Raw genomic sequence first — 18858 nt, 5'->3', positions numbered from 1 at the left:
GATGTGTATGAGAGTGTCCATAGTGTCCATTGACGTTAACAGGTTGTATTAGTTCTGTGTTTGTGTGTTGTTGAGAGACCTTATCGCCTGTGGGTAGAAGCTCCTCCTCAGTCTCTCTGTGTTAGCCTTCAGGGAGCGGAAGCGCTTCCCTGACCGCAACAGAGAGAACAGTCCATTGTTGGGATGGCTGAGGTCCTTCGCGATCTTCCTGGCCTTGGTCCAGCACCGCTTGGTGTAGACTGAGTGCAGGTCAGGGAGCTTGGTGCGGATGATGCGCTCAGCTGAACGCACCACCCTCTGTATAGCTCGCCTGTCCTGCACTGTGCTGTTCCCGAACCAGGTCGTGATGTTTCCCGTCAGGATGCTCTCTATGGTGCAGGAGTAGAAATTCCTGAGCACCTTGGAGGGCAGTCTGAAGTCTTCAAATGTCTGAGGTGGTACAGATGCTGCCGGGCCTTTTTCACCACGGTGTTGATGTGACAGGACCATGCCAGGTCCTGCGTGATGTGAACACCGAGGTATCTGAAGCTGTCCACTCTCTCCACTGGGCTCCTGTTGATGACGGGGGTCTGGTAGTTCCTCTCCTGCTTTGTACTAAAGTCCACTATCAGCTCCTTTGTCTTGCTGACGTTCAGGAGGAGATTGTTCCTCTGGCACCAGTTCTCCAGATTTCCAATCTCCTCCAGGTAGTCCGTCTGCCATTGTTGTTCGGTGCAGCACAGACCACGCCCACAGTCAGTCAGTTTATAACCAATTTGAATTGGAACTGTTTTATTAATTTGTTCGAGCTTTAGCCTCTAGGGGGTGCAGTTTTTCATGTATCCTTTGCCATCAGATGTTGTGATGTAATGTTGCAGTCTCAGCCAATAGAGAGTTAGGAGAAGTCATATGACAGGAACTTTCTTTGCGAGAGCATGTTTTTAGTGCAGAACGCTTGAGACAGCATCTTGAGCCGTATGTTCGTGGTCGTCCTTTGAGTGGCAAAATAAGTAAGTAGATAAAAATATACATTCTAGCAATGATATATAATGTAATCATTGTGACGTATTTACAACTGTTTTAGGGACTTTGTTGGCATGTATGGCTGTGCAGTAGTTGGACTTCATGTTTTTTGCTCTACATGTGGTGTAATATACCATGTTACTTATCCGAATCTAAAGTTAATACTTAATACTGTTACGTATCTGAGATTGCATGTAGATCTGCAATGTTAGATTTAACCCTTAAGTTGTGAATAGCTATTTTGTATTATTCAATAATTAGTACTTTTGTATTTTGTATATTTATTTCCGTTTCACACTTTTTTGTATTACATCACATCCAACTCCAACACCTGCCTGTTCCCTGGAGGATATGGTCCAAGAGAGAGTTTAGCTGGCTGTGAATCTCAATACAGGACAGGAGTCATATTGGGATCAACAGTACACAATTCATCATGATTCATGCAGCTTACGCTGTAGCGTATAAATCTGTTTTGACTATGCAGTTAATTGCGTTATTATTTTATCTGCAGTGCATTCTAAACTTTTAGTCCATGCTGGTAATAAAACTTATATTTACACTATATCTATTTGTTTTGCATAAAGCCAAAATACTTGGACTCATCATTACACAACATGGGTCATCTAACTCACTTCCCTAATGTCAGTATTCTCTAATTTTTTAAATTAGTTTGACGACAGACTCACATTATATGATTGACTTAAAGTTTTTACCTCTTGCAGTAAACTCGTTCCGGAGTAAAACAACTGACAATACAAAACATTTGAAGAAATGAACATCATATAATACTAATTGATTGTTAGAAGTTTACAAACAAGAGCAGACCATTTGGCCCATCAAGCTCGCTTGGGGAGAATTCAACTAATAGCTTAAAGCTGTTAAAATCTTATCCAGCTCTAATTTAAAGGAACCAAAGGTTTTAGGAAGTACTTTCTCAAATCCAGGTTGAAATGTTGTTTTGCTAATTTCCACCTGTGGCCATGAGTTTGTCTATTTGAACTAATATCAAAGTAACTATTTGGTTGAATGGCATCCAGACCTGTTAGAATCATATATACCTGGATCATGTCCCCCTTAGGCTCCTTTGCTTGAGGCTGAACAGATTCGGCAGTAAAGTTGAAAGATTTAAAACCATTTGATTTAGTTTTGTGTTATTTGAACTTAAAACAGCAACGGTAGATTTGAGGAAATGATTGAGGGATCTTTATAAAAAACCTATGAATTACATCATTTTAATAGGCCTAACCCTAATAAGTTTGTTGCTTATTGAATTTGCATGTTCATGATAATGACCAAACAGAAGTGCAGTAGGCTACCACTATGCTTTCATTTTCAAAATAAAAGTGTTTCTGTCGATTTCAGTTAGGTTCACGATGTAAATGGAATAATCCATGTTCCATGTCTGGCTTGTTGCCACATCATTGAGGCGTAACCCCCTTTTATCACTTGATGAATTAATAATACTTCTTACACAGCTATGCCTTTGGGTTAAGTGAGGAGGGCATGACCACATTGAAAAGGACAGAATACACTTAAATGGAAAAAAGGTGCAGCACACACACACACATTTATACATATATATTTAATATATATATATATATATATATATATATATTTTATATATATATATATATATATATATATATATATATATAATTTTTTTTTTTTACTTAAACGATTGGCAAATCTGTTGCTAATGAGTCGATTCTCCCATCAAGCACTTAAGTCACAAAAGTGCCTTAAAAGTTATCTGCTTTTCTATGCACATTCTCCAGTATGCTTTTGTCCTTATCATTGTAATTATTAAGTTCAAAGAATTCCATAATATGAAATAATTGAGTTTTCTCACAATGTCATTAATCAAGCCCTTACCCTCGACTATTCAACAGTACTTGTGATATTCTACCTGAATTTGAACTGATTGAATAGAAATGACTTGGGTGGTACATGTAATTTTCCACCCCATTCAGTTAAACTTTTTAATAGTCAAATTTTGTATGGAAAGAAATATTACAAATGCAATTATTTTGCCCGTTTTTTATGGCAAATACAGTAATGAAATTCACAGATGTATTAAGCTTCTCTCATTCACCATCATACTTGCAAGGAGATGCAGATACCAGGTGCAAAAGCCCAAGGAAACCAGGGGTGAGTTATCCTCTCTCCAATGAGACACTCGACCTTGCCTCAGTACCAATTTGCCTGATTTGCCTTCCATTGCTTTGGACACTGCTGTAAATCACCGGGAAACCAAGGACTCTACAGTCCTGACAGAAAGTCCTGGGATGCTTGCTTAATTCAGAAAAAATATTACAAGTTTATTGGATTTTATAACATCCATCATTAATTCATTCGTTTACAAAAAATATATATCACATTAAAAACAACCAGAATTTTTAAGTAAAATATTAATTTCAAGTAGTAATATATTGAAACCCAAATTATAGTTCTAATAATGCTGCTCAGAGTTCAACAGTTTCTTCACAAGTACCATTGGTAGCATTTTAATTACCTTTGCAATAACATACAACCCCAAATATTTGTGTTTAGTGTACCTTTGGGAGGAAGTGATTACAGTTATATCAAAATGAAAAGAACAGCACTGAATGAGTCAGTCAAAAAAATTAAGACAATTTTTTAAAAAGATTGTCTGTGCATAAATATGTGCAGATATCTTAAATGGACAATGGACTTTTATTAGATCAAAATATTTGCAACCATTTTACATAATTAAGTAAGCATCCCAAGGCTTTCTGTGAGCACTAGATATTCATCAACTGCAATTCCACATTCAAGACAATCATTCTCCATGAGCTGATCACTAAGCTCCACACCTAGGGCTCAGCATCAACATGTGCTGAATGACAGACTAACTGCCCTCAGATTGTCAAGATAGGAAAGCAGTCCTCCTCTACCCTGACTCAGAGCTCAGATGTACCACAGGGATGTGCCCTCAGCCCCCTCCGCTATGCCCTCTTCACCTACGTGCCTGTGTGCCTGTCCACACTTCTGACACCATCATCGAGTTTGTTTATGACACCCAATGATTAGCCTGATCACATGAGAGATGTACAGAGAAGAGGTGGAAAATCTGCCGGACTGCAGTAAGGACAAAAACTGGCTAACAAAACCAAAAAGACAAAAGAAACTAAATGATGTCAGACCAAAAACAATGAATTCCCCAGATGGTCACATCACCCCTCCCCCCATCTAATCTCCCATATCCCCCAAGCTCTACAATCTTTATCGTCCCTGTACTCTCTCCCTACCTTCCAATAAAAATTTTGCTAAAAGCCCAGCCTAGAGTAATTTGTCTCAACCTAACCGGGTTCACCAGATCTGCATCTGTGGCTGTCCATTCATGTACGAACACTATGTGGCGCTGCTTCAATTTTCATGCAATTTGTCTCAAGATGAAAACAAAAATAGAACCATTTGTTTTTTTATTCTGTGGTCGCCCTTCCATTTGCTACCCCTGAACAACATTGTTTCAATTTTGGTGCGATTTGTCTCAAAATGAAATCAGAATTTGAGACTCCTACACAAAGTTTCTGTGAAATTTGAAAAGGATCAGATACTTTTGTGCTTACAAGATGATTGTCTGTGCCTACCCTTCTCTTTGATGCCACTAGGGCTGGGTACCGAACTTCGGTCCTTTTGTGGTGCCGATCGAAATGCTCCAAAATGAATCTTCTTTCAGTGACAAATTCTGATACTCGAACAGTAAATCTCAGTGTCTGCCAACTAATAAGCATGCACCATACTTGTGTAAAGATCTAACGTTGCTGGTGATTGACTATTTAATGTAACGTCTCAAGAACATGTCATATAGGGCATTTATGTCCAGAGGCAAACTATGAACTGGATTGCGTGTGCGTGATGTTGTTACTTGTCATGTAGTGTAAAAAATGCCTAAGAAATAAAAATTGTGGTTCCACAGGGTTCCAGGCTGCGATATTGAGTCGTATTTTGTGAGCAATTTTGGAGACTCACGCCCAGCTCGTACGATCCTCGTGTGTGCCACGCCCCCCTGATTATCCATGTGTGCTTCCCTGATCGTACCCAGCTGTGTCTAGTTATTTTGATCTGTCCTGTCTATTTGAGTCCAAGTCTTGCCTGTGTCCCTTGTCCGTCATTGATGTTTGTCGATGCCAGTGTTCCGTCCTGCCCTTGCCCTTGAATAAATCCCCGCTTTTCCCCGACTTCGCCTGCCTGCCTGCTCCTTGCCCGCTTACCTGCCCGAGTGATCATCCGTTTACCGGCCGATCGTGACAGAGACAATGCAACTAAGTTTTATAACTAGGTGCACCAGTGCGACTTGCAAATGTGCCCCTCATATAGTGGCTGACCGCATCATCGTATATCACGTGGAAGAGAGAGTGAGAATTGGTGTGTATGTGTGTGCACGTGTGTGTGATCGAGACCATTGGAAATCGGTCCCAATCAGTTCCTTGGAGGGACTACTGTGGAGACACTTACAGAGATAAACTAGCTGATTGTTTGACCACATGGAAGTGTAGATAAAAAGACAGAATAGATGGAATTTTTTTGTACCTCAATAAAATTGAATACTTTTTGCCTGTATCTCGTTTTATTCATAGCAGTGAATCTGGTTAGTAGATGGTACCTAGCTGGTGGTAACATTAATGACCTTTTAATGATTCAAATCACAGCATCTACACATACAAATCAATTCAGTTATTAGGATTTTTGTCTTTTTTATCAATGGTGCGAGCATTGCACAGTTGATCCTGGGGTGAATTTGCTGCAATGTCCACCACTGGGAAGATTGGCAGCTCTCTCAAATGTTTTCCACTTGTGAATATTCTTTCTCACTGTAGAACAATTCAACTTCCGATTGTTTGGAAATGGGCTCATATAACCTTTCCCAGATTGATGGGCAGCTACAATTGCAACATTGCTTAAGTCTTTCCTCCTTAGCATAAAACCTGAATGTTCCAGACCAGCAAACTGCCAAAACTCCTGCTTCAATAGAGGTGGTCACACTTGCTAATGATCTAGTAATCAAGTGCATTTTGACCCTCTTAAATCCTGTGGAAGCAGTAAGAGTGTACTTAATATTTCACATATTGCCTTTGCATTTTGGGGTAGTTTTTATAAATAAATTATAACACATTGTAATATATCATGTTATTGTTCATCTGAGGTTGTATTTACCTAATTCTAAGACCTGCTAAGGACCAGATGGTTTTTTTATTATGGTCTGTTGCGTAAAAGCTCATAATTAAAATTTTCACGTGACTGTACATTCCTGTTTTTTCATATTGCCATTGTAATGTAAGTGTCACTGAAATATATCCATGTTTAGTTCAGGGGTGGAATGAAGCCCTTGTGTTGACACTTAAAAACAAGTCCCTATCATGTCCTCCCACTCCAGCGTCATGTGGTTCTGTTCAGCATCCCCTTGGGAGAAATTCTTTCATGCTGCAGCTGATTAAAAGCTTATATCTTAAGTACTGTTTTCCCCTGGTTAGTGGCACATTGCAGTTGATTGTATAGTTGAAGTTAATGGATTTGCATTCACCCCAAAGCAAACAGTTTTTTTTTGGCAAATTTTCTCATAGATGGTGGTAAGGCAGCTTGAAAAAAGAGCAGAATCTCACTTCTGAAAGAAAGACAAATTTTCTTTTATGTGGAAGGAACGGTAGCAATGTGTCTGACAAGTGAAAATGCTAGGGCTTGACCTGGCACTCCGCTGTTTCCTCGGAATTTCCATATCAACGGTACTTTGTATAGTATTCATGTAGAAATTTGCAGGCTGTCAAGGAGCATCTACGTAGTGTGTCATAGTTTGTTATTCTGTCTTTGGCTAAAACTGGATAAATATAGACCCAATACTCTGTCCACTGGGATTCAAAGAGCATTCCCTTAGCTCTTGTTTAATCTGGTTCTCTGTTTTTTGTTTCTGTCAGTATTTTTCACTGAAATTCATACTAATCTGAGTCAAATACAGTATGTGTCCGATTAAATTTGCTTAGGTTGGCAGTGAAATCCTGGTGGGGCAAAGCTCATGTTTCGCTTCTTTTGGAACCCCTCCCTGTAGCGTAATTCTCACCAGTCTGCAACTGTGGCCAAGAGCACCAAACATCCCATCTGTCAACAATGTTGTTATATTTAGAGCCTGCCAGCTCCAGTTTTCCCAGTGTGGTGTTTGCTATTTGATGAGGACAAGAACACCTATATAGAGTTTGATACAAGATCAAGAACTAAAAGGACAGAGTCCAAGTCAAGACCAAGTCTTTGGGAGGATTGGTTTTAATACTTGTTTAATACTTGCCAATATTTAAAAATAATAAGAAAACAAATTATTTAGGCATGTCAATCCTTTGATAACAAACATTAATATTTAGTCACAAATAATACGACGGAGTTTTAGGGCCACTATTAATAAAAATATAAAACCTCGAGAATAAAGTCGGAACTTTCAAGATTAAAGTTGTAATTTTTGAGTAAGGTTTGAGACTATACTGTTGCTGATCAAATTTTTGTGTGAACCACTCATCAAGGCGAGAGATATAAAAGACTATGAGTTCTATACAATAAGTTAAAGTGAATTTTCATTGGCTTTTTGTTGAGAACAGCATAAGTTACACACTTTGTAATTAGTGTGCCATGGTGCACACAGCTTATAGTGGGGGATGGATTGATCATTCGGTCTGAAAATATGTATATATACGTGTGTGTGTATATATATATATATATATATATATATATATATGTGTATATATATATATATATGTATATATATATATATATATATATATATACACGTATGTATGTATATACACGTATGTATGTATATATTTTTATATATTTTATATATTTTTTTATATTTTTTATATATATTTTATATATTTTTGGTATATCTGAGTATTCCTGATATTTTTTTAATATAATTTTTCTGATAGTCAGTCCTGCTACAAGCACGACTAATGCTTTCCTGAAAAACCTGGTATTCATTAAAATCACGTACTGTACTAAAATACACATACCAAATGGGAAAATAGGGTTAGGGAAATACAATACCAAAATTTAGTATGTTGTTGTGGTTTATTATATGGTAATGTTAGAGAAATATTTTTAGATTTTTTAATGCATGGATGCACAAAAAGTTTCTTTTCAACAAAACTGGTTTGACATTCACTGAAAAACTAGTTCAAAAGAACAGCTTATTCACAAATCTGATATCACTATTCTTCACTTGGATAGCTGTATTTGCGTGCAAGTAGGGTTTTTTGCTAAGACTATATTGTAGCTTGTGTAGTGCTTTTCTGTCCTGCTAAAAATTTAAATGTAATTCTGTGTTGGACTTGGGTATTAATACAGCAATCGAGTCAGACCAGATTTGCGTGTGATTTGACGAGTTGTAGCAGGACTGACTGTACATGAAAAGCTTAAGTCTTGCTCTAAAATTACGAATTCAAACCATAGATGCTGTAGTCTGAGACGGATTCAAGACCAAGCAGAATTTTTTTTCGATTTAGAGATTGAGTGAAAAGTGGCCAGATTTGAGCACTACCAATAAACTGAACTTGTATTGAAAATCTGCTGCATAAAGTTTAAACCAGTATAAATATTTAAAATCTCTATAAAAAAGACCAGATGATGACAATAAAAGATCTAATGAATCATCCATCCATCCATTTTCCAAACCGCTTATCCTATTGGGTCGCGGGGGGTCCGGAGCCTATCCCGGAAGCAATGGGCACGAGGCTGGGAACAACCCAGGATGGGGGGCCAGCCAATCGCAGGGCACACTCACACACCATTCACTCACACATACACACCTATGGGCAATTTTGCAACTCCAATTAGCCTCAGCATGTTTTTGGACTGTGGGGGGAAACCGGAGTACCCGGAGGAAACCCCACGACGACATGGGGAGAACATGCAAACTCCACACACATGTGACCCAGGCGGAGATTCGAACCCAGGTACCAGAGGTGTGAGGCAACAGTGCTAACCACTGCGCCACCATGCCGCCCCCCTAATGAATCATTTGTAATATATTTTTGCATGTAATATATACAATATTTCATATTTTGTTTTGTATTTTCTACAGTTTTCAGATCATTTTGAGATGTGTATTTTGTCTTACAGCAGATTATCATGGCAATAATAAATACATTAAATCAGAAATTACTAAATATCAGTTATTCTGCACGTTCAGAGTTTATAATGCATAAAGGTAGCTAGTCAAATTTTAAAATATCTACAGCCCCTTTATATAGTTTTAAAATTAGACTATACAAATATAGTCCCAAAACAAGTAAACATAGCATTAAGTATAATAAAATGAATTTCAATAGTAGTTAAATCTATTCATTTGAAACAATTTTCCCCTTTGAGTCACCATTTTATATTTGATTACATTCTCTTTTTTTTTTTGCTTTTCATTGGTATGTTTATTTATTTTACAATCAGGAACAGAGTCAGACTTTGTACAATGGGGAGGCCACCGGGAGGAGGATGGTCACCCTTGGTGTCATGATACTGGGATGAAGGACATGGAAATGGCTATGGTTATAAAGCAAAACTCAAATATTATTAAACTCAAAAGAACAGCAACAAGAAACAAGCATGATTTTGGGGGATCAAAACAAGAGGAATAGAGGAAGGCAGGGTATATGCAACACAAGAATTTGACATCAATGACAGGACTGGGGAACACAGGACAGGGAAACACTTTTAGACAAGACTGACGAGGGAGCAAAGGAGAGGCAGCTGGAGAGATGAACACAAGGGCAGGAACTGGAGGTAAGACAAAAGAGGAAGAGGTTTTCTTTCCCAGAACCTCTGGGCTCCATAATACTTCAACTAAATCACGCCAGAGCCAAGCCAGGCCAGACTGAGACCTACCAAGGAGAGTTACCCATGAGAAAATTAATTTTGTTGAACAGCTTATAGTTGAATATCTTCCAAGCTACCTTACTAAGAAGAAATGGGAATCAAAGATATGCGGTCTTTCTTTGTATGGTCTCTTTTCAGTCCCATGTTTATGTTGCAAACAGTTGGAAGATGGATAGATATTTTATTTTATTAATTCAAAGCATTCCAAGAGATATAGCAGCATTTTTGTCAAAAAAAGACTCAATATTCTGGAGAGACATATTGGCATGAATGATGCTGGCTGATTTGTACTATTTATAGCATCCATTACTCTCCTCTTATATTACTCATATATCCACAGCACATTTATAGTCTTAAAATGTAATTAAACTATACAAACAGTTTTATACATGACGTACTATTCTTTGTAGATGGCCACTCAAAAACTGCAGACAATGTGGTAAACAGCAGATCTGGCTGCAGCATTTTGGCATAGGTGGATTTGGCAGGTATGAGCTCTCTTATAGTTATACTACTCCCCATGGGGATCAATAATCTTTTTGCCTACCCTATCTTGCTCTTCTTGGGGGTCCCAGCCAGTACGCAACACTTGGAGCTGGGGGTTGAGGTGCTTTCTGGGGGGCCCACGGACATATGGCTGGCTATTCTGCCAAGGCTGGTGTTCAGTCCAGCATCCTTTTATCTAGTGAGTATGTAACTTTCTTCACCAGAATAAAATGACTGTCATTTCAAAATGAGTGTCAGACATAGAAGCCCACTGAGCCACACGCGAACGTGCCATCTTTCATGTAATGTGTTTAGCCGCTAGGCTACTACCATCCCATTAGAAGTAAAATTTATAGGAAGTTATGTTTAATAAAATAATAAATTCTCAAAAAATCAAACCCTTGATCTTATCTTTTTAAGAGTGAAAGTATGCTTATAAAAGGATAATTGTTTATATTATTTGGGTTGAATTAATTCATATTGTAGTTAATATTTAAGACATTTAAGAGGCCCTTTTATTTCAGGTTTCAGTACCAGCAGTGGGGCGGCATGGTGGTGCAGTGGTTAGCACTGTTGCCTCACACCTCTGAGACCCGGGTTCAAGTCTCCGCCTGGGTCACATGTGTGTGGAGTTTGCATGTTCTCCCCATGTCGTCGTGGGGTTTCCTCCGGGCACTCCGGTTTCCCCGTCCACGTTTAAACGGTGTCCCCGTTTATTTGTGAGTATGGTAGCTTCCTGTTGGCTAGACAATATAATTTTCCATTTGCACAGGAAGACCGTTGTATTAATGCTTCCCCTTCATTCTATTATTATTACTGCTTACTTCAGTTTTCTGTTTGTCATATGAAAATCACTAAACACATTACGTGAAAGATCGCACGTTCACGTGTCAGTATTGACCAATATGCGAACGAGCGACGCGTAGCAGTGACCGATAACCGCAATGGATTATGGTCCTCATAGTTCCTGTGTTTGGACCTGCCGTTTTGCAAGCGATTTCTTGCAATTCCCGAATAAAACGTTCAGCAGCAGCATCTTACGAACTGCCGCTACCAACGAAAGTATGGTGGGAAATATTTAAGGCCAATTTATACGATACTACTTATCCCCCTCCCGCCCCAAAATACATTCATAACTTCCCGATGTCACAGTGGAAGGTGTACAGTACATGATGTTGCTCCCGGCTGTGTAGCAATACCATGTAACGCAGCGCGAACACCTGCCAAAATCGCACGTTCTACAGAATTCGCCATGTTGTCTTGCATCAGCCCTAACCTGCAACCACTGCGTGCTCTCGTCGGTACCGCCCATTTCTATGCCGATGGATGTGGTTAATTTGCATACGTTCTCAACATCTAGAGTCTACATTTAACAGTTATATTTAACATTTAGCATTTATATTTAACATTTAAATTTTACATTTGCATTTAACATTTGTATTTAACATTTATATTTACATTTAAGTTTGATATTTAACACTTATATTTACATTTAACATTTTATATTTAACATTTACATTTAATATTTATATATAGACATACCATTTATATTTACATAGGATAATATTGAACATAATCTACACAGCAAAAAAGCCTGATAATCCACAACAACATTGACTTCTAGCTAAATGTCAGAAAATTGCACTAAATGTTGAAAAAGTGGCAAGTACAAAAATGTTTAGTACCTTTACAAACGGCGTCCCATAGCTGTATGCTGTTTCTCTGCACATCAGAAACTGCCCATTTGCTCACTTAGACATTGATGGATGAATATCAGACCCAAGTTACTGGGCCAGAAGCCTTCATGCATTCATTTGGATTCTCACAAACAAAAAATGTACTCCTGCTGCCCCCTGATAACGTGACTAAAGGTCACAGAATGTCGAATTATGTATTCAGGATGATTCTCAGGGCAATTTATGCTCAGGTGCTGGGCTGAGAGCGGTTGTTTCCCGAGAGGTAGAATATGAAACTGACTGTTCACAGCACTGCCATCAACAGCAGCATGATAATATGTTGCTTACCTCATGGTGTTATTGCATAAACCATGTCCTCATTTCACAAAATGTACAACAGGAGTATATCAGACATTGGTTTAAATTATAGTGGCTACAGGCTGTATATTCCAGTACAGTCTCTGCTGAATGATTGCTCAGTGTCATCATGGGATGAAAGCACAATCACCTCACACAGTCCTCCAACAGTATGTTGATAATGATGTCCTATAGCAATTATATAGACTGTGTTTGCCTGGATTTGTGTATTTATCATAGACTAACCTCTTTTTTTTGTTTCCTTTTTCATTGTTGAGCCATATGAAGCTGAAAGACAATGATATTTGACAATCATATGCCATGACAATCTAGGATAGGGTGACAAAACAGGATAAGCGATGAATGATTTGGCCTTTCTCCATACCGGAAACCACTAGTGCCAAAAACCTCCTTTTGAATGGGCTAACTGAATGTTGCATTCTGCTGTTACTTAAACGCCATATCATTGTACATTGACGGAGTGTGAAATTTTACAGCCATGTTAATAAATTGTACTTACTGGAACTTAAATGTACAAAGAGTGTGTCTTTTGATAACATAGTTTTTGGAGATTTCGCCACTGGGAACTGCAAACATTTAGACAGTTAATATTTCTCAATATTTCATATCTAGCTAGTTGCTTGGTTTACTTGCTGTAGGCTAATAAGGCTACTTTTAATTCAGCTTTTAAAACTTTAAATTTTTCTTAAAACAAGATTATTACAGAGTAAAACGGGGTTGTCTCCTAAGCAGTATCATGCTTTAATCCTACTTTACAGTGTCATGTCTTATGGCAAACACAAGAAGGACGTATATGCCAGCTTATTCTTTGCAGTCAGTTCTGTGACAGAAATACATCGGATTTGATTTACTGCCTGACTGGGTATTCTATTTCCAGCTCTGAATCGTCACTCTTGAGGTTCCAGACATCTTGAATGAAAAAATAAAATTGAAGGGCTTGTGTGGTTTCGGGACAAGCCCTGATAGGGATAGTTTTCGTTTAACAATGACACTTTTGTCTGTTATAGTGCCTGTTAAAATCACCTTTTATCTAATCAGTTTCTTCCCCAGAAAGAAAGTTCCAATGTATCATTTGATACCCTCCACACTGTCATGGAATTTTACACAAGTTCCCTGAAACATACCTCATCCAATTTTATTTAATGATTAAAAATGATGAATTTTTTCCTGGTCAAGGCAGTTTCTATGAAAATTTAATATATTATTTTATTAACAAATTAACTGTTACTGTAATGTAACTTAAACATTAGTTCACATATGTTTAAATATTAAGACAATGAAAAGGCTTGAACAAAACCAGTGATATGTGAACTGCTTGGACAACAGATGGGGCGGAGAGGTAGACACTTGAAGTCTTCCAGCACAGTCCCTCCCTTTTTGGAGAGACTGGGCGCCGCATTCTGCATCCCATATGTCCAGACATCGGCACTCTCCTTGGCTCATTTATATCAATTGGAGAGCTGGAGGACTGATAGAAGCAAGATATACCCTCAACTTCTTTGTTAATTAACTTATAGGGAAAAATACTGCTTATCTTTTTACTGTCCTCCTTGCCTGGAGGCAGACTATAAGAAGAGTAAGTGAACTAACGTTGCTAAGGGGCCAGAAATTTGAATAACATTTTTTTTTCTTTTTAAATGAATACAAATGCAGGGGGCTTCTGTGAAATAAGGTGGCCCACTATTTTCTACCCTCAGATTTCACTGGGAATGGTTATTACCCCCTTTCCTACTTTATCATTTTATTAATTCACAAAACTTCCAACATTTAATAAAACAACTACATGATTCAGAGGTTAATTCACAACAATTTTCAACTTTGCAAAGAAATTAACATAAATAATTTGTACAACTATACGAGAGAGAGAGAGAGAGACTGGGGGTGTGTGCTTTGTGGAAAGGAGTTCGGCCAGAGAAATCCATGGACCGAACTGCTTGAACTGATGACCACACTTTTTGGAGAGAGTAGAAAATGACAGAGGGAAGTCTGTCACCAGCCTGCACTGCAAGCCTGTATAAAACATAGTTAGATTTTTATAAACGCCTTGTAACTGACAAGCAAAGCATAGGACTATATGTTCACAATATGGACTAAAGTTCAAAAACTGAATAAGCTTGCATATTTTATGAACATTAAAAATACTTTATCGTTCCTGTATTATGATGTCGGTACTGTATTTCCAGAATTACAGCACAAGATGTACAATGCAATTTTTTTATAACTTGTGGTGTAGTGGTATGTGCTGCTGATGTACTGGTATCATGTAAGATTTCCTTACTTGCGACCAGGGTTCAATTCCTGGGTGGCGCACTAGCTTTCAGTCACAACAACTCTCGCGCAGCTAGTTTTGGCTTTTGTGGGCAATGGTGGTTTAATGGTTAGGGAAGCGCACTTGTACAGTAATTCAAGGATTGGTTAAATCCTCAACCAACAAGGTACCGCCCACAAGTGCTGCTCCCTGGGCGCTGAATTAGCTGCCCCCTGCTATGTCACGTATGGGTTAAATGCAGAGGACGCATTGATTTAATGAAATGTTTATTGTTTTCGTAATGACACCTAAATAAATAATTACAATAACTAATGAAATACAAAGGGAAGACCAAGGGACCAAGGTTTGGAATTATACTAAGCCGTATGGAAGACTGCAAGACTGTTGCTTCATTCATTCAGAGTACAAGGACTGCAAAGAAAAAACAAGCAAACTTTAACCTTTATAATGGTAAGGAACAAGATGAAATTGAATTATAATATTACAATGAAAATGCAACTAACATCAAAAGAATTATATAATACCTGCTTTATTTGTGTATTTCACATTTTTGTCACGTTAAATGACATTGGGGCCATTGTGTGGCTCAATGAGCTAAGCTTGGGTGTGGTTGCTCTTCACTACGAAGATCGATGCGTTTCTGTGTGTCATGAACAGCAAGATGGGAAAGACGAAAGAAGAATTTCCCAAAGGGGATCAATGACAGTCTCATCATAATTAATACTAAAATGCATATTGAAGACACCTGGGACACCTGGAAATCCACTGTATCCCATCAAACAAAATGATATAGAATGTATAAAATGTGCTTTAAAATAAATGCCATTACACCAATATATCCATAACTATTTACCCATTCAGAATAAAACTTGGAAAAAACAGTGTTTTGCAGTATTTGTATACAATTTGAATCACTGTACTGAAGACACCAAAGGCACTTTATACTGAATATGGAACATGTTATGTGCTATGATTTTTAGGCCATTTTACAGTCACAGTCTACATTTGATTTGATTACCATTGCAGGTTTATCCAAAATTACCCTTGAGTCATAAAACATGTGCTGCCAGGAATGTTATGCACTGTCAGTTTCAGGCCCTTTGTGTTTATACGTGCACAGAAAAATGCAGAATTCTACACATTTCTCCTTCTTTAGCCTGTCACATGCAATGAGAGGTTCTTTCTATTCAACCACGGAAATTCACTGGATCTGGCTCAGTCTTGTGTCCATTTATAATGAATCATTTTCCTGTGGATGGAAATTCAAATTAAGTAGACAACTTGGTAAAATTGAACAAGCATGATAGTCTTTTGAAATGTTCTGTATGAATGTCTGTGTGAAAATTTGCTGGGAAATCTGTATTTTGATGGGCTGTTGTAGAAAAAGGGATTGTACATTTTTTGGAAATATTTTCTTTTTTCTTTCTTTCTTTGTGTTGTACCCCGCAATTGTGTCTATTTCACTCAAAAAATTCTTCACATACAAATCAATTCAACAGGGAGTCACAAGGTGACTCAGCGTTGGTGCTGTGACCTCACACCTCCAGTAACGTGGGCTTGATTCCTGCCCCTGGCTCAGTATGTGGAGACTGCAAGTTCTCCCTACAGTATATTGTTTTCCAGTTACACTGGATTCCTCCAGAACAAAAACGTGAGGTGTCACTTATGCTTACAGGGATAGGCTGCAGGCTCACCATGACCTGGATAAACAAATATTGAAAATGGGAAGATGTCAGTTTCTGTATTGATTTCAGGTTTTAACATTTACTTTTGATAATTATGAACTTTTGTAAATGAGTAAAGTGTCCTTGTTACTGCTCAATTGGCTTGATTTAATTGATGATTAGTACATTTGTAGTAATTTAGTTTATGACTATACAGATAGATTCAGAAGTGGATGAATAGCCATGATTAAAACGTGTCTTAAATTATACACGCAGCACTGTTTATGATTACAGAATACTGAAATCTTAAGGCCTTAAAATGACAATGATGTAGAACCTATGGTTTGGGGTCAGGATCTGTGCTTACCTGTATTACAACATGATGGCAGGTTTCTTCCTGTTATGTCCACCATTCGACGAGTAAGCAGAATGGGGAGAATAACAAGTCAAACAGGCAGAGATCCAAAGGACGGGGTTTATTTAGGGCAGACAGGCAACAGGGGGTACACACATTAATGGTGGATCTGGTGATACAAACTCTGACGTGGACTTAAATGCACAAGACTAAGGGACGGAAATGCAGAACAGCTAAGAACAATCAGGAATTCACATGAAGTAAATGAGGGGGCATCACACACAGGAGGATCGTATGAGTAGGTCATGACAGAACCCCCTTCTCCCATTCCCACTCGAGCTCCTTCTCCTCCAAGGGGGAAGAAGCAGGGATCAGACAGTCTGGGACCTCCTCGGGGACTGGGACTGGTGTCACAGGAGCTGGGACAGAAACCAGGATGGGTGGAGCAGGAGGGGGAGGCAGAGGAACCTAGGGCAGAGTAGGAGGCAGAAGAACCTCAGGCAGAGCCGGAGCAGAGCCAGAGCATCAGGCACGGGCGGAGCAGGCGGGGCCGGAGCATCAGGAGCATCAGGCACGGGCGGAGCAGCAGGTGGAGGTGGCACCAGGACCTCAGATAGAGCAGCAGGTGGAGGCAGTACCATGATCTCGGGCGGAGCAGGCGCCTCAGGGGCGGGCGGAGCAGGCGCCTCAGAGATGGGCGGAGCAGGGATCTTGGGCGTAGCAGGGCTCTTGGGCGAAGCAGGGACCCCCGGCACAAAAATCTCGAGTGGAGCAGGAGGCAGAGGCAGGACCTCAGGTGGAGCAGGAGGTGGAGCCAGGGCCTCGGGCAGTGCAGGAGCCGCAGCCAGGGCCTCGGGCGGTGCATCAGCTGCCAGGACTGGGACCCAGCTGGGTGGCGACGCAGCGACCGGAAAAGGGACCTTGCAGGAAGGATATCAATTATTGCCACCCATACTGCTGTGGCCCCTTTATTAGCCAAGCGTGCCTCCCTGAAGCGGTAAGCTGCTCGCGGCGTCAGCTCTGTGGCAGCAATGCAGGCTTTTGGGCACCTGTACCGACGAGGCGGTGGTGATGTCTGGGGTGAGCCCTGCGGAGAGAGAGCAGGCCCCCAGGAAGATCGTTGGGGCTTCCGCCGGTCTCCTCTTCTTTCGCTTCTTTTTTTCTCTGGTTGGCGGAGAGGGCAGCAAAATAATGAGATGCTTCTTGGAGTGGTAAACAGAAGAACTTTTAGCTATGACACTGCATTTGGTGACGCTCCATCTGTAATTACGTTGATTGCAGTTCATTGTGTTTCAGTCACACTACGAACACTTACAAATTCCTGATCCAACGTCGCTTACAGAATGTTAGTGGCTGACTGGAGTAGACAGGTGCGTGTAATATCCAAACATCACAGACGTCATTTCCCCAGTACAAAGGCATGGATTTGTATCTGACCGCTGTAGTGTCATTCTACTCTTCCATTATGGCACTGACATCTGTCAATGAATAAAGAGTACTTCTGAGTCTTTCTGTCTTGGCCATGATATTGCGGAACCTTCTGCCTGATTGCAGAAGCTAAAATAGTTTGTCACCAGGATGAGAGGGGTCTTTACAATCCTTATGGCTCTGGATCTACATCTCCTTGTGTAAATTTGAATGGAGGAAGGCGTCCGGATGTAGCCGCTCCATCGCACCATTAATGTTGCTCTGTCTGTAAGTCCATGTTCTTCCAGTGTTCAGTCTTCTTATTTCAGTCCCTTATGATCCTGTTTATTTCCAGCCCCAGTTTATTCAGTTTAGTTTAATAAAAATCCCTTTTTGATTTGACCAACTCCTGGCTTCATTCTTCATGTCATGACAGAATGACTGGACTACAAAAGAAACTGTGCAGCCTTAATGTCAGCCCCAGCTCCCAGGCTTCCTTACATCCCACAAACCAGATTTCCCATGTTCCCCAGTTCTGAAACTCAGCAAGGTCTCCAGGGCCGCAGGATTCACCAGAGTCACTCCGTCTGCAGGCCGGGGACTACTTCTCCCACCTGGACCAACACCTGGAGTGGAGGTGCAACCCTGAAGGTAGCGCACTCTTCCTGCAGGTAGGATAGATATTAGTGAGGCTCACCCCAGACACTGATCCTCAGGAGGCATAGGTGGTCTGGGGCTGTATGGGAGAGA

General features: G+C 39.7%; 1 long non-coding RNA gene across 1 annotated transcript in view; it reads left to right on the top strand.

The window, feature by feature from the left end:
• The first annotated feature begins 948 nt into the window (after window positions 1–948).
• The window catches only part of LOC125704273 (uncharacterized), a 49011-nt gene continuing 31101 nt past the window's right edge, over window positions 949–18858 (top strand). The window contains exon 1 of the long non-coding RNA XR_007381068.1: window positions 949–989. This is a non-coding gene — a long non-coding RNA (uncharacterized LOC125704273). The remainder of the gene's footprint in view (window positions 990–18858) is intronic.

The sequence above is a fragment of the Brienomyrus brachyistius genome, chromosome 11 (genome assembly GCF_023856365.1).
Source record: "Brienomyrus brachyistius isolate T26 chromosome 11, BBRACH_0.4, whole genome shotgun sequence".
In the NCBI taxonomy this organism is placed as follows: domain Eukaryota; kingdom Metazoa; phylum Chordata; class Actinopteri; order Osteoglossiformes; family Mormyridae; genus Brienomyrus; species Brienomyrus brachyistius.
This window is presented reverse-complemented; position numbering and strand designations above follow the sequence as displayed.